Source organism: Mus caroli, unplaced genomic scaffold (genome assembly GCF_978045245.1).
Source record: "Mus caroli unplaced genomic scaffold, Mus_caroli_1 scaffold_6, whole genome shotgun sequence".
Lineage (NCBI taxonomy): Eukaryota > Metazoa > Chordata > Mammalia > Rodentia > Muridae > Mus > Mus caroli.
The window spans coordinates 9,879,895-9,896,242 of record NW_028227261.1 but is presented as its reverse complement, the minus strand read 5'-3'; the positions used below and the strand labels follow the sequence as shown (position 1 = coordinate 9,896,242).

Below are 16,348 nucleotides of genomic sequence, written 5' to 3'. Positions count from 1 at the left end.
TGATGTTAATTTAATTAATTTTGATGCTGGAAAATTGCTGTTGCCTATTGTAATCCCTTTTCTTTTACCCAGATTGAAAGCATCATTAGGCTATGGTTGTGACAAGGGCAATTTATACATAGAGCAGATGTCAACAGTAGATTCTCTCCTAGGGCCTGTGACCTTCCTTATGAATTTTCAGGCTAATTTTTACTGTAACCTACGTATTTTTTTTCTTGTGGAGCTTGAACCAGAAAACCTTCAGTTACCCACAGATAGTCTTGCCACTGTCATAAAAATTTCCATGCCTTGTCTGACAGATTCAGATTGTAGCAAGCAGGTTGCAAACCTGAGTATGATATTGATAACTCTGTTTCCTGCCCCACTTTGCGTAGCAGTTTTTCTCACTATGAAAGTTCCCACCAGGGTGTGTAAGATGTCTGCTGAGATTGAATGGTCTGATATGAGGTGGTTTTCTCCAGAAGGTCTACTTGCTTTCTGAATCACGTATTCTGTCCACTCTAAATGTTTTCCTGTCCTTGACCTGTGTTCTTATTGATGTTCTGTGTTGCATTAGTCCCAATTAGAGTGGAATAATTATTGTTGACCTTCTCTGTCCTGTTTGCTTTAGTTTTGAGTCTGCTTGCCTTATTTCTGAGGTATGTTTCTTATATTCTTGAGAGCTTTTATACTGAGCAGTGTCTACTTTTTACCACAGGGCTGTATAAGTAAGTTTCATTCTCCTACTGTCATTGTAATTTGGGAGGATTCCTGCCTATATGTATTAACCTAGGCCTAGTCATGTAAGCTTCTGCTCTCCATACAGTATTATCTAGGCCTGGTGTGTTTTCAGCCTCTGAAATTTGCTGCTGAATAAGCTCCCCCTTTCTTATTCCTTCTCAATGCTTACCTGGCTGATTCAATTCTGTTTTTCCAGCTCACTCCTCTCCCAGCTGAGTTCTTCTCTCAGACACTGAATTGTTCCACTAGGCCTTAAATTAACTGTCGAAATCTTTTGTAATCCTCTGGCTCCTTCTCTTTCTCCTGCTCATTCTGTCTTTGCCCATGCCTAGCATGTTCTATCTTCAATCTGACTCTGTAAAACTCTCCCAGTAAAACTGTGTCCTTCTCCCTCTCTGTGGTTCTACTCTCTCAACTGTACTGTACTGCAGCCCATGCACTCTACTGTATTCCTTTATTATTCTCTTCTTTGTGTAATGTCTTTTTCTGTCTCAAGTAGCTTCTCTTTCCTCTCTCATTATAGCAAAGTTGGGCATATCGTATTCTGTCAGATCTTTCTCTAATATTCCATATTTTCTGTCGTTCAATTAGACATTGCTTTCAAACATGGGTGTGTTCTTCTATACATAAACTCTACTTTTGTTATTTTGGATTAAAGTGAATACTAAGGTCTTGCCTGTACTAAAACCAGAGCGATTAATGTTGTGTGCCTTGGGCAGAACTGCACCCAAAGTCACAACAGGTTCAAGTATCCCTACCCAGTGTGATGTCAGTTTAGTTCTGTATAATTTCTTCTTCTGAAATGAAAACTAAGATCCACATATACTACTCTTCAGTATGTTGATATCTGTTTCATTTTTTCTGACTTCTACTTGGGGTTTTATTATAATGTTCTTTGAAAATCGGTCGATGATATTCTGTTCCTTGTGAGATTATATTCCTTAGGATTTTTAATCTGGGAGATTTTGCTGGCAGTTTAGGTGGCAAAGTATGTTTACTTTGTTCTCAATTCCTTGTGTGGGATAGAGCTTTAATGTGTTGTATATGAGAAATACTTACTAGTTCCCTTGTGTTTGTTCATTCTTAGCCAAAAATTTCTTATTTCCTATGACCTCATGAAAAATTATCTGTTATTTTGTGCATACTTTCATCAGTTCATTTTCTAAGTAGTTTTTTTGTTTGTTTGTTTGGTTTCTTTTTGTTGTTGTTGTTGTTTGGTTTACGAGACAGGGTTTCTTTGTGCAGTCCTGGCTATCCTGGAACTCACTTCATAGACCAGGCTGGCCTCAAACTCAGAAATCCACCTACCTCTGCCTCCCAAGTGCTGGAATTAAAGGCATGCTCCACCACTGCCCAGCTCTAAGCAGGTTTTTGACTAAAAAACATGTCCTAATGAATTACTACATTCAAATTTACTTTATATACTGTCAATGCTAGTAGCCACTTACTTTGGATTGCCAGTTATTTTCTCTCAGGGCTTGAAAAATATTATTCCATTCACTCCTGCTTTTAACCTATGTATAACTATTTATTACTAATGTATGCTACTGTAATGTCACCACACTGATGGTAAGGGACAGGACAAGACAATAGGAAAAGAGATGTACATTGTTATAGCACTTAGATGTGACAAAAGCCAGATACATCTAGGAGTAGAGGAAGCCAATCTGTAATAGCCTTCCCTAGGGAATGCTAAGCTAGAATGCTATGATCTTCTCCTACATAAGAATCCCAGTGTCTGAACACACTACCCATTACTATTATAGTTTGTCCACTTTCAAAATATTGGGATGAAACAAGTGATAGTAAAAATTGACTGCAAGGCTGATAAGGACAGAATTGAGTCTCTTTAGAGTCAGATATGTACTTGAAGAAATGCCAGTGTCAAGTTTTAAAGTCAAAGTCCTACTGTTCTTATTGACTTCTTGGTGGATGTAATACCATGGGTTATTCTTTCCATTTTAGAATGAGCTCTTGTTCAGTCTCCATAAGATGAAATTTGTACTTTTCCTGTTATACACACAGACAAAAATAATTCCACGAAATACCTTCATTCCATGTATTTACTGTTATTGAAACTAAAGCCTAACATATATCAATTGTGCAGGAATTTAAGATCTGTTGCTGAAATGTTGACATTACTTACCCTTTATGTCACAGGCAAGATTCATAAAGTGACATGCTTTGTAAAAATGTCCTGATTATTCCCTGAATATTCCTATGCCCAGTTTTCCTAGCCCATTTGATGTTGTCTTCAAATGCCTGGGTCATAGAGATTTACATATTATAAATTTATGACAGCATTATATTTTTTCCCTATATCTACATTTCTGTTCTACAGAAAGTCCTTTTACCACTCAATTTTCCATCACATGAGTTAGGGATTATCCTCATTTCTTTCATGCATATTACAGCTGTTAGAATATTTACAGGGAAACATTCTGGTAGAGTATTTGTACTATCCATTTTCTTTGCTAATGGAGGTAATTCAAAGCTCCTAAAGTTTTCTTTAATCTGTGCTATTTAAATCTCCTGGTGCTAGCATTTTCAGGTGAATGGCCTTTGTAGGAAATTAGTGTGGAGGCTTTGCACATCCTTGTCTCTCTCTGCTTAGTAGGATAGAAGGATGACAAATGTCTTCAGTTTTTGTAGTGATAGGTTTAGGATGATGGCTACTATGTTTATTAGACTCAGTGATGGTCTTTCTTTCTTTCTTTCTTTTTTTTTTTTTAAGATTTGTTTCCTTTATGTATGTGAGTACACTGTCTCTGTCTTCAGACACACCAGAAGAGGACATCAGATCCCATTAAAGATGGTTATGAACCACGTGGTTGCTGAGAATTGAACTCAGGACCTCTGAGTGATGTTCTTTGTCTTCCACATTCTTCAGAGCTTTCATAGTGATCCACTGTGATATTTTGTCCTAGGCCTTTCTTCGATATATTGACATGGTTGAGAGCCTTCTCCCACTGATTGTATGTACATTATGCCTTGGGTTATTTGGTTTGTGCTTCTTGAAACAGTCTTGCGTCTATGGCATGAAATCAAGTTGAGTTCATTTTCTATATCCATTAGAGAGAATTTTTTTATTATTTTATTCATGCATATTTTTATGGTCATTTGCTTTTGCATCCCGGTACAGACACCTTTGTGTGATGACTGCACAACTTTCCCTTTCTTTCTGTATTCTGCAATATTCTCTGTGCAAGATGACTGAGGGATTTTTTTTTTTTTTAGATTTTTATTTATTTATTATTTGTAAGTACACTGTAGCTGTCTTCAGACACTCCAGAAGAGGGAGTCAGATCTTATTACAGATGGTTGTGAGCCACCATGTGGTTGCTGGGATTTGAACTCTGGACCTTCGGAAGAGCAGTCGGGTCCTCTTACCCACTGAGCCATCTCTCCAGCCCCCGGTTGAGGGATTTTCTAACAAAATTTGTGAATTCGGTTCTGCATCTATTTAGTCTCAGACAGTGTTAGAAGACACCCTGCAGGCCTTGATTTCCATACGTGCTTAATGCCTGGCCTAGTGTTAGGACATAGAAAGTTTTCTTGTTCACTTGTTCCTAGGATATCATTTTTTCCCCCGGTTAGTTCTCATTAATTGTGTATGACTTTCTGTGGTACTCCATCATCTGCTATTTCCCAGTTTCAATATAAACTAATGAGGCAGGGGCATCAAAAGAGACCACCTGTATACCTGTTAAAAGCTAAGAGAAATATTTGACATGAGAGAACTATAAGGTCAATGTAATACAAAAACATGCTGAATATTTGCTTATACCATGGTCATGACAACTTTGTGTAGTAATAGTATCTTGATGTTCAGAATGAGTTCTTATGTTTTTATTCATGCATAAATATGTTTGTGTGTATGTATGTATATATGTGTGTGTATATATATATATATATATGCATTAGTATTTATTTCAGGACACCCTGTCATACATTCTTACTTTCTTTCTTTTTTTTTTTTTTTCCTTTTTCTTGGTTTTTTGAGATAGACATTCTTACTTTCATTTGGAACTACAACATAGTTACCAGATAGAATCTTTGTCTGTATTCCAAGACAACAGGGCACATATAGTACATAGATACACTGTATCTGCCTGGGAGAATGAAATGGAATCTCATCATAGGGTTAGGTGTGGTATTCTAGTAAGATGTCTAATGAAACACTATTCAACTGTAGGCATCATTCATGGTAGGCACTAGCCATTTGCCCTTGACTCTAGTCCCAGGAAGATAAGTTCTCAGTAACAACCCTGATAATAGTGTTTTACAGCCTGGATGCATATGCTCTGTGTTTATGCCAGGTGCCCACTGAAGTCAGAAAGAGTCCTCAGATTATACTTATATTCCTTACTACACTAAATATGTCACTCCATGCTCTCATGTCTGTAGAAGTGTCGACAAGATTCTTTGTATCATTTTGCTTTTAATGTCCTTTTATGTGGTTTATTATTGTCTATTACGTAGTTGTAGTAATTTCATTTTTGTATTTTTCAAACCCTGTTGTGAAACTTCAAGAAGAGTTCCAATATTTGAAACTGGGAAAAAAAAAAAAAAGAATGAGTTCTACTCTGGTTAAAACTCCAGGTCAGTGTGCTGTCCACATTTCTTTGAAAATTCCTTTTTCACTCAAACCATTTTGAGTTTGAAGACCCACAAGTCTCACAGATAATCTATTGTAAATAATGCTCAAAAAATTTATTGATTGCTAATTTCTACTTTGGATGGAGTTGTGTCCTTTTATATTAGTATGGAAGGAAGTTCTCAAGTGTCACTTAATTAGCATTGCAGTCCCTGTGCTCAGTCTGATGGTTATCTGCAAGCACCACAAATGCATTTGTATTGGTCAGACTGTGGCATAGCCTCAGGGGATAGCTATACCAGGCTCCTGTCAGCAAGTGCTTCTTGGCATCTGCAATAGTGTCTGGGGTTGGTGTCTGAAGATGGGATCCCTAGGTGGGGCAGTCTCTGGATGGCCATTTCTTCAGTTTCTGATCCATTCTTTGTCCCTGCATTTCCTTTAGAAAGGAACCATTCTGGGTTAAAAATCTTGAGATGGGTGTGTGGCCCCATTCTTCAACTGTGGTCCTTGCCTATGCACTGGATATGGTCTCTACAGGTTCAGTCCCCAATTTGTTGGGTATTTCAGCTAATGTCATCACAGTTGGGTCCTGGGGAACTCTTGCTTTCTTGACATCTGGGACTTTCTAGTGGCTACAGCCAGTTCCACACCCTGCAGTGCTACACACCTCCATTCAATTTTCTGAAATCTCAGTACTTCTCCCTTGTCTCTTCCCACTCCTGATTCGCCTCTCCCCCCCCTCCCCCCCTCCGCTCTCCCTCTTAGGTCCCTCCCTCCCTTTACTTTCCTTTATAATTTTTCTCCTAAGTAAGACTGAAGCTTCCACAGTCCTTCTTGTTAGCCTTCATACGGTCTGTGAGTTGTATCTTGGGTATTCCAAGCTTTGGGGCTAATATCCACTTATCAGTGACTGCATACAATGTGTATCCTTCTTAGGATGATATTTTTTAGTTCCGTCCACTTGCCTGCAAATTTTATGAAGTCATTGTTTTTAATAGCAGTGTGGTACCCCTTTGTGTAAATGTACCACATTATCTATATCAATTCCAGTGTTAAAGGACATCTGGGTTGTTTCCAGCTCTTGGCTTTTATAAATAAGTCTCCTATGAACATAATAGAGCATGTGTACTTGTTATATGTTGGAGCATCTTTTGGATATTTGCTCATGAATGGTATAGCTGGGTCCTCAAGTAGACTATTTCCAGTTTTCTGAGGAACCACCTGAGTCGTCATACCAGCTTGCAATCAATCCCACCAGCAATGGGTTATCTTCCCCTTTCTCCACATCCTAACCAGCATCTGTTGTTACCTGAGTTTTTTTTTTTTATCTATTTGCATTTCCCTGATGACAAAGAATGTCATTTCTTTAGGTGCTTCTCAGCCATTCAAGATTCCTCAGTTGAGAAAGCTTTGTTTATCTATATACCCTATTCTTTTTTTACATTTTTAAAAATATATTTTTATTAGATATTTTCTTCATTTACATTTCAAATGCTATCCCCTTTCCTAGTTTCTTCTCTGAAAATCCCATATTCCCTTCCCCCTCCGCCTGCTCCGCAAGCCACCCACTCACTCCCTTTGCAAGACCAAGGGCCTCTCCTCCCATTGATGGCCAACTAGGCCATCACTGTAACATATACAAGTAGAGACACGAGTACAACCTTTGACTGGTGGTTTAGTCCTGGGGAGCTCTGTGGGTACTGGTTAGTTCATATTGTTGTTCCTCCTATAGGGCTGCAGACCCCTTCAGCTCCTTGGGTGCTTTCTCTAGCTCCTTCATTGGGGACACTGTGCTCCATCCAATTGATGACTGTGAACATCCACTTCTGTATTTGCCAGGCACTGGCATATCCTCACAGAGGACAGCTGTATCAGGGTCCTGCCAGCAAACTCTTGTTGACATCTGCAATAGTGTCTGGGTGTGGTGGTTGTTTTGGGGATGGATCCCCGGGTGGGGCAGTCTCTGGTTGGTCCTTCCTTCAGTCTCAGCTCCAAACTTTGTCTCTGTAACTCCTTCCATGGATATTTTGTACCTCCTTCTAAGAAGGATCCAAGTATCCACACTTGCTTCTTCCTTCTTTTTGTGTTTCACGTGCTTTGCAGATTGTATCTTGGATATTCTAAGTTTCTGGGATAATATCTGCTTATCAGTGAGTGCATATCATGTGTGTTTTTTTTGTGATTGGATTATCTCACTCAGGATGATATGCTCCAGATGCATCCATGTACCTAAGTATTCCATGAACTCATTCTTTTTTTTGTTTTGTTTTTGGTGATTTTGTTTGATTGTTTGTTGTTTCGAGACAGGGTTTCTCTGTATAGTCCTGGCTTGTCCTGGAACTCATTCTGAAGGCCAGGCTGGCCTCAAACTCAGAAATCTACCTGCCTCTGCCTCCCAAGTGCTGGGATTAAAGGTGTGCGCCACTATGCCAGGAAATTCATTCTTTTTAATTGCTGAGTAGTCCCCTATCTGATTTAGGGTTGTTACAGATCTTTTCCCAATATGTTGCTGGTCTTTTTGACTTATGGACAGTGTATTTTGCCTTATAGAAGCTTTGCAATTCTATGAGGTCCCATTTGTTAATTCTTGACCTTACAGCACAAGCCATTGCTGTTCTGTTTAGGAATTTTTCCCCTGTGCCCATATCTTCGAGGCTTTTCCCTACTTTCTCCTTTTAATTTCAGTGTCTCTGGTCTTTTTTTTTTTAAATTAGGTATTTTCCTAGTTTACATTTCCAATGCTATCCCAAAAGTCCCCCGTACCCACCCCCCCCAATCCCCTACCCACCCGCTCCCCCTTTTTGGCCCTAGCGTTCCCCTGTACTGGGGCATATAAAGTTTGCAAGTCCAAAGGGCTTCTCTTTCCAGTGATGGCTGACTAGGCCATCTTTTGATACATATGCAGCTAGAGAAGAGAGCTCCGGGGTACTGGTTAGTTCATATTGTTGTTCCACCTATAGGGTTGCAGTTCCCTTTAGCGCCTTGGGTACTTTCTCTGGCTCCTCCATTGGGGGCTGTGTGACCCATCCAATAGCTGACTGTGAACATCCACTTCTGTGTTTGCTAGGCCCCCGGCATAGTCTCACAAGAGACAGCTATATCTGGGTCCTTGCAGCAAAATCTTGCTAGTGTATGCAATGGTGTCAGCATTTGGCAGCTGATTATGGGATGGGTCCCTGGATATGGCAATCACTAGATGGTCCATCCTTTCATCACAGCTCCAAATTTTGTCTCTGTAACTCCTTCCATGGGTGTTTTGTTCCCATTTCTAGGAAGGGGCAAAGTGTCCACACTTTGGTCTTCATTCTTCTTGAGTTTCATGCGTTTAGCAAATTGTATCTTATATCATGTGTATCCTAAGTTTCTGGGCTAATAGCCACTTATCAGTGAGTACATATTGTGCGAGTTCCTTTGTGATTGGGTTACCTCACTCAGGATGATGTCCATCCATTTGCCTAGGAATTTCATAAATTCATTCTTTTTAATAGCTGAGTAGTACTCCATTGTGTAATTGTACCACATTTTCTGTATCCATTCCTCTGTTGAGGGGCATCTGGGTTCTTTCCAGCTTTTGGCTATTATAAATAAGGCTGCTATGAACATAGTGGAGCATGTGTCCTTTTTACCGGTTGGGACATCTTCTGGATATATGCCCAGGAGAGGTATTGCGGGATCCTCTGGTAGTACTATGTCCAATTTTCTTAGGAACCGCCAGACTGATTTCCAGAGTGGTTGTACAAGCTTGCAATCCCACCAACAATGGAGGAGTGTTCCTCTTTATCCACATCCTCGCCAGCATCTGCTGTCACCTGAATTTTTGATCTTAGCCATTCTGACTGGTGTGAGGTGGAATCTCAGGGTTGTTTTGATTTGCATTTCCCTGATGATTAAGGATGTTGAACATTTTTTCAGGTGCTTCTCTGCCATTCGGTATTCCTCAGGTGAGAATTCTTTGTTCAGCTCTGAGCCCCATTTTTTAATGGGGTTATTTGACTTTCTGGAGTCCACCTTCTTGAGTTCTTTATATATATTGGATATTAGTCCCCTATCTGATTTAGGATAGGTAAAGATCCTTTCCCAATCTGTTGGTGGTCTTTTTGTCTTATTGACGGTGTCTTTTGCCTTGCAGAAGCTTTGCAATTTTATGAGGTCCCATTTATCGATTCTCGATCTTACAGCACAAGCCATTGCTGTTCTATTCAGGAATTTTCCCCCTGTACCCATATCTTCGAGGCTTTTCCCTACTTTCTCCTCTTAATTTCAGCGTCTCTGGTCTTATGTGGAGGTCTTTGATCCACTTAGACTTGAGCTTTGTACAAGGAGATAAGAATGGATTAATTCATATTCTTCTACATGATAACCACCAGTTGTGCAGGCACCATTTGTTCAAAATGCTGTCTTTTTCCCACTGGATGGTTTTAGTTCCCTTGCCAAAGATCAAGTGACCATTGGTGTGTGGGTTCATTTCTGGGTCTTCAATTCTATTCCATTGATCTCCCTATCTGTCGCTGTACCAGGACCATCCAGTTTTTATCACAAGTGCACTGTAGTATAACTTTACATCAGACATGGTGATTCCACCAGAGGTTCTTTTACCATTGAGAAGAATTTCTGCTATCCTTGTTTTTTTTTTTTTTTTTATTCCAGATGAATTTGCAAATTGCCCTTTCTAATTAGTTGAAGAACTGAGTTGGAATTTTGATGGGGATTGCATTGAATCTGTAGATTGCTTTTGGCAATATAGCCATTTTTACTATATTGATCCTGCCAATCCATGAACATGGGAGATCTTTCCATCTTCTGAGATCTTCTTTGATTTCTTTCTTCAGAGATTTGAAGTTCTTATCATACAGATCTTTCACTTCCTTGGTTAGAGTCACACCAAGGTATTTTATATTATTTGTGAGTATTGTGAAGCGTGTTGTTTTCCTAATTTCTTTCTCAGCCTGTTTAGCCTTTGTGTAGGCAAAGGCCATTGATTTGTTTGAGTTAATTTTATATTCAGCTACTGCACTGAAGCTGTTTATCAGGTTTAGGAGTTCTCTGGTGGAATTTTTAGGATCACTTATATATACCATCATATCATCTGCAAATAGTGATATTTTGACTACTTCCTTTCCAATTTGTATCCCCTTGACCTCCTTTTGTTGTCTAATTGCTCTGGCTAGGCCTCCTAGTAATACATTGAATGGGTAGGGAGAAAGTGGGCAGCTTTGTCTAGTCCCTGATTTTAGTGGGATTGGTTCCAGCTTCTCTCCATTTACTTTGATGTTGGCTACTGGTTTGCCGTATATTGCTTTTATTATGTTTAGGTATGGGCCTTGAATTCCTGATCTTTCCAAGCCTTTTATCATGAATGGGTGTTGGATTTTGTCAAATGCTTTCTCAGCATCTAACAAGATGATCATGTGGTTTTTGTCTTTGAGTTTGTTTATGAAGTGGACTATGTTGATGGATTTCCGTATATTAAACCATCCCTGCATCCCTGGAATCAAGCCTACTTGATCATGATTGATGATTGTTTTGATGTGTTCTTGGATTCTTTTAGTGAGAATTTTATTGAGTATTTTGAGTCGATATTCATAAGGGAAATTGGTCTGAAGTTCTCTGTCTTTGTTGGGTCTTTATGTGGTTTAGGTATCAGAGTAATTGTGGCCTCCTAGAATGAATTGAGTAAAGTATCTTCTGTTTCTATTTAGTTGAATAGTTTGAGGAGAACTGGAATTAGGTCTTCTTTGAAGGTCTGTTAGAAATTCTGCACTAAGCGCATCTGGACCTGGGCTTTTTTTGGTTGGGAGACTTTTAATGACTGCTTTTATTTCTTTAGGGGTTATGGGATTGCTTATATGATCCTGATTTAACTTTGGTACCTGGTATCTGTCAAGAAAATTGTCCATTTCATCCAGGTTTTCCCGTTTTGTTGACTATAGGATTTTGTAGTAGGATGATTTTTTGGATTTCTTTGGTTTCTGTTGTTATGTCTCCCTTTTCGTTTCTGATTTTGTTAATTTGGTTACTGTCTCTGTGGTGTCTTGTTAGTCTCACTAAGGGTTTATTTATCTTGTTGATTTTTTTTTCAAAGAATCAGCTCCTGTTCTGAGTTTGAGTAAACTAAGGAATTTTTGAGTTATTAAAACTGGCAAGTAAACTCTAAATTTTCCCTGTAGACTCAGTGGTTGAGGCTGAGTGAGACTTTAAGATTCTGATCCCAGGGTTCTTTATTTTAGGATTACTTAAGTATAATTTTGGAAAGAAATTTCTTGGTAATAATTGTCTTAGTCCTCTGTGCACAATGAAGATGAAGGTGTGACTACCTCAAAAGTCTTTTGCAAAGTACATGTGTTTCTTTCTTAAAGTTGGATTCTAAAAATAAGGGCCTAGAGGAGGATCAAGTATACAGTGTAGAGGACACCAAGCTGTAAGGTACATATCCTATATCCCCCAAGGATGGTTTGTACTGATGGAGAAACAATGACCTAGGATTGTTGTCTGGGACAATTTCATAGTCTGGGACTTTCAGGTGTGGTCTGGCACTACAACTACCACAGGTCACCAAGCTGCTTACTACATCCATTCCTTCACTTCTGGTAAAACAAACAAACAAACAAACAAACAAAAAAACAAGTGTACTTCTCTTGCACTGAAGAGCAAACTCTGTGGTTTTACATTCCTGGTTACCCTAGAGCTTATTTTTATTTATTTATTTATTCATTTATTTATTTAGTTTTTTCGAGATAGGGTTTCTCTGTATAGCCCTGGTTGTCCTGGAACTCACTTTGTAGACCAGGCTGGCCTCGAACTGAGAAATCCGCCTGCCTCTGCCTCCCAAGTGCTGGGATTAAAGGTGTCAGCCACCAAGCCCGGCCTAGAACTTATTTTTGACCATAATTTCCTTTTGTTCTCTACAGAAGAAAAACATTTTATGGATGTATCTAGGTCTTAGGATGTTAATGTTGTATTAGTGTAAATGGAAAGACAATCAAAACATGTTTTCTAGAATATCAATTGTGTTGTTGAGATATACAAAGTGTGATTACATTGTTTGACTTTATAGACATAAAACATGCAAGTGCTGCTGGCATAATTCCAGCCATAAAAAAGCTGTGGCAGTTGTAACCCTAACTCATGTCCACACACACTTGTGTATATAGATATATAACATTTAACCAGAGTGGTTTTGGTATTTAAGTCAAATTAGACATTGATTGTTTATTCCCAGTAAATTCATGACCTCATTGCCTTAAGCATATTTTCTGGGAAGGAAAAATTATAGATAAACGTCTTTTTGGTTGGTTTTGGTATAAATTTTACTTTGTGTACCTTTCAAAGCACCTTCCATAATGAGGACAGTGGAATATAAGAGTCAATGTTCTTACAGGCACCAGTTTGACCTTTTCATATACAGTGTTTGTGTCAGCCCTGTCTTTAGCAATGAAGACTTATTGTCAGTTTGTAAAAAGCAACCCCTTTTGTTGTCAGTGGTCTGCATTCTTTGGGTATTTTTATGAAACCACTTTGGCTAGCAACTTTCTTGATGTAACACAGTGGAAAAGACAAGATCAACTAGAACTCCATCTCTTTCAGTATTCAAAGACTTCATTTAAACCATCTTCATACACTTATAAAGTGGTACTTTTCAAAAAAAAATTTTTTTTTTGCAAACATCTTACTAATAATGTATCCCTCAGAACTCAGTGGAGTCTTGCTCCATGGTCCTTTCCTATGCATTGGCAGAACCGTGAGTGTGACAATATATTATATAAAAGATCTTACCTTCTAATAGATGGAGAATTTTCCTGGACCTCACAGCCAGTTACCGAATCCTTTATAAAACTCTGTTAAAGATTACTGTTCACTATCCCATTCTTTACCCATGTGATGGTTCCCTTAATGTTCTAGAAACATTCCAAAGCTCTTTCTTATGGCCACCCAGAGAGATACAAACAGACAACAGATTACACAGATAGACACAAACATGGATGCAAAAGGCAGACAGAAAGGGAGATATACACAAGGCAGCCTTCAGGAAGTTACAGATTTACAGACACACAGAGGATGGAAGGCACAGGGAACATGAAGTAGAGAATTCAACTTTGGACTCACACTGAATTAAATGCTCTGAGGGAAAGGCTTTAATTTCTTCCTTAACTCAACTCAGATGCATTATTAATCACCAGTATGTTTATTTAATCTATTCACATATGAAGATTCAATTAACTTGTGACATATTTTTTTGCATAAGTACAATATGGGAAAAACTAAAAGTCACCACAATGGGAAACTAGTAGCTCTGCCATCTGAAAGGTGTCCAATGGGCACAGAACCCTGTTCTTTAAAGACAGAACCCCAGGTCTGGGCTTGTGCTTCTGAGCTCTCACCTCCATGCTGAGCTAGAATCCATTTTAACCTCTCAGGATCATCACAACAGGTTTTGAACCCTGGAGGTTACATGAGAATCCTGGAACTCATTACAATCATGAAAAGAGTTGACTTCCTAGCAATAGTCTAATGAGACTTGGGTAAAACTCGAGTCTTCTTTCCCCAGCTTATGCTGATATGCGTGGGTGTCATAGAGTGTTACAGTGAACAATCAGGAAACCATTTATCAACAAAAAGTGCAGTATGTATTGTAATTTTGTTCTACTTTTTCTTTCTTTCCTTCTTACTTTCTTTCTTTTATTCTTTTTTTTTTTTAATTTTTTGACAAAAAACTAGACAGTTTTCCAAAGGAGTTTCTCTTAATTGCCTCACCCTTCAAGCAGTAAATAATATTGTGCCTTGACTTCACATCATTTTAATTCACCATTTTCTTTGACTGAGGCACCCACCTCCTCTACCTTTTCTTCAAGTCTGATAATCTGTTTCCCACAGGTTCTCTATGTTTTTTGTTGTTGTTGTTTTTGTTTTTTTTTTTTTTTTACCTCACTGCATTTTCTTTTCAGGTTTTCGTGTGTGTGGTTTTTTTTTTTTTTTTTTTTTTTTTTTTTTTTTTTTTTTGCATTCCTGAGCACCTATTGAACTCAATTTTAATATTTCATATTGTCCTCATTTCCTTCAGGCATCTGGTATTATTTTCTTGTTCATGGTTCATTTTGTTCCTGTCTGAGTGGATTTACATGGTTTACAAACTATAATCTCCCTGATCATGACTGTGTGTTTTCTATTCTTTATCTTGGATATCACGTAAATTGTGCTCCTTATAGGATACATATATGGTTTGCAGTTTGAGCCAAGGACATTTTATCATAGTTTCTGTTTGTTTTGGATGTCTGTTCTTAGCGTCAGAATTCAGAGGTATTGCTTAATTGTGTGCATTTTTAGCCTAGGTTGCTAGACTCACAATATGAGAAGTTAGACAGGATTAGTTGTATCTGAAGGGTTCAGAACCCAGGTTCAGTGTCCTAGTACATCCAGCTCTGGTCTAGTCTGGCAGCAACCTTGTGGGGAAGCTGTGCAGAGTAGGTCATGGGAAGTTGTGTGAGAGGCAGCCTGCAACAGATTTGGGGGAGGGGTTCCTGATGGAGAGTGTGAGATTCCTGCCTAAATTGATGAGTTTAAGGAAAAGACACCTTAAAAGCAAAGGAAAAAGCAAGCAAGTAAGCAAGCAAACAAAAATCCAAAACAACAAAAATTAGTGTGAAGAAGTGGGAAGCTAATGCCTTAAAAGTTCCCAAAGTAGGCGGTCTTAGAAGAATTGCAGGAAGCTGTTGAATACTGGGCGGGTCCAGAAGGCGGGGCTAGGCAGAAGTGAGGGAAGTTCTGAGGTTTTATCTTTCTCTTTGCATCTTGGTTGCCTTGTGGTGAGGAAGTCCTGGAGGGAGACTCCTGCCTAGTATCAGTGGAACATGAAACCTTCCTTAAGCAGCAGTTGCTATGCTGGCCTCCTGGGACATTGAGTAGCTGGTCCTGTCACCGTCCAGGTCAGAGGAGCTGTTGTACTGGTTAATGGGCAGGAGCAGGGCAGGCGTGTGGAGCATGGTTGCATTTTCTGCCTCCACTATCTCAATTCTGTTGTGGATATCTTACCATTATCAGGAAGTTTGAGATCCTGTGAATTGGGTTCATGGTGATTTTTTTTTTTTTTTTTTTTTTGCCTATCAGAAACCTTAAGAACAGTAGCTCATTGCTGAATATTTGTTAAACTGATTATTTTTGTAGTTTTTTTTTAAATTTTTAATATTTTTATTACATATTTCCCTCAATTACATTTCCAATGCTATCCCAAAAGTCCCCCATAGCGCCCCCCACTTCCCTACCCACCCATTCCCATTCTTTTGGCCCTGGCATTCCCCTATATTGGGGCATATAAAGTTTGCAAGTCCAATGGGCCTCTCTTTCCAGTGATGGCCGACTAGGCCATCTTTCGATACATATGCAGCTAGAGACAAGAGTTCCGGGGTTCTGGTTAGTACATCATGTTGTTCCAACAATAGGGTTGCAGATCCCTTTAGCTCCTTGGGTACTTTCTCTAGCTTCTCCATTGGGAGCCCTGTGATACATCCAATAGCTGACTGTGAACATCCACTCCTGTGTTTGCTAGGCCCCGGCATCTTCTCACAAGAGACAGCTATATTTGGGTCCTTTCAGCAAAATCTTGCTAGTGTATGCAATGGTGTCAGCGTTTAGAAGCTGCTTATGGGATGGATCCCTGGATACGGCAGTCTCTAAATGGTCCATCCTTTCATCACAGCTACGAACTTTGTCTCTGTAACTCCTTCCCTGGGTGTTTTGTTCCCAATTCTAAGAAGGGGCACAGTGTCCACACTTTGGTCTTCATTCTTCTTGAGTTTCATGCGTTTAGCAAATTGTATCTTATATCTTGGGTATCCTAAGTTTTGGGCTAATATCCACTTATCAGTGAATACATATTGTGTGAGTTCTTTTGTGATTGTGTTACTTCACTCAAGATGATGCCCTCCAGGTCCATCCATTTGGCTAGGAATTTCATAAATTCATTCTTTTTAATAGCTGAGTAGTACTCCATTGTGTAAATGTACCATAATTTCTGTATCCATTCCTCTGTTGAGGGAA

The 16,348-nt window shown here is 39.0% G+C and overlaps 1 protein-coding gene and 1 pseudogene across 2 annotated transcripts in view; one reads left to right on the top strand and one right to left on the bottom strand.

Moving 5' to 3' along the window:
* Window positions 1-16,348, bottom strand: part of LOC110287984 (uncharacterized) — a 517,828-nt gene that overhangs the window by 128,612 nt on the left and 372,868 nt on the right. The window lies entirely within an intron of this gene.
* LOC147004083 (uncharacterized) overlaps window positions 1-16,348 on the top strand; it is a 149,380-nt pseudogene that overhangs the window by 2,484 nt on the left and 130,548 nt on the right. The gene's annotated exons all lie outside the window — the stretch shown is intronic.